The sequence below is a fragment of the Arachis ipaensis genome, chromosome B06 (assembly GCF_000816755.2).
Source record: "Arachis ipaensis cultivar K30076 chromosome B06, Araip1.1, whole genome shotgun sequence".
Classification (NCBI taxonomy): domain Eukaryota; kingdom Viridiplantae; phylum Streptophyta; class Magnoliopsida; order Fabales; family Fabaceae; genus Arachis; species Arachis ipaensis.
In genome coordinates this window covers 128,884,992-128,885,195 of record NC_029790.2, presented here as the reverse complement: position 1 = coordinate 128,885,195, position 204 = coordinate 128,884,992, and positions in this window count along the sequence as shown.

Here is a 204-nt window from a genome sequence, read left to right as displayed (position 1 = left end):
ATCGATAGAATTTTGTTTAAAAGTAATAATTGATTAGTTAATTGATTGTGTATATGAATGCACAGGATATGAATTGAGAGAATAATGAACTAGCCATGATGCTTATTATCCTGTTGTTTCTTTTTAACTCGATGATATAATCTAACAACTGAGGTATTTGATGAGGTTTATTAGATTGTTGCGATCATATGGTGATTTTGTGTT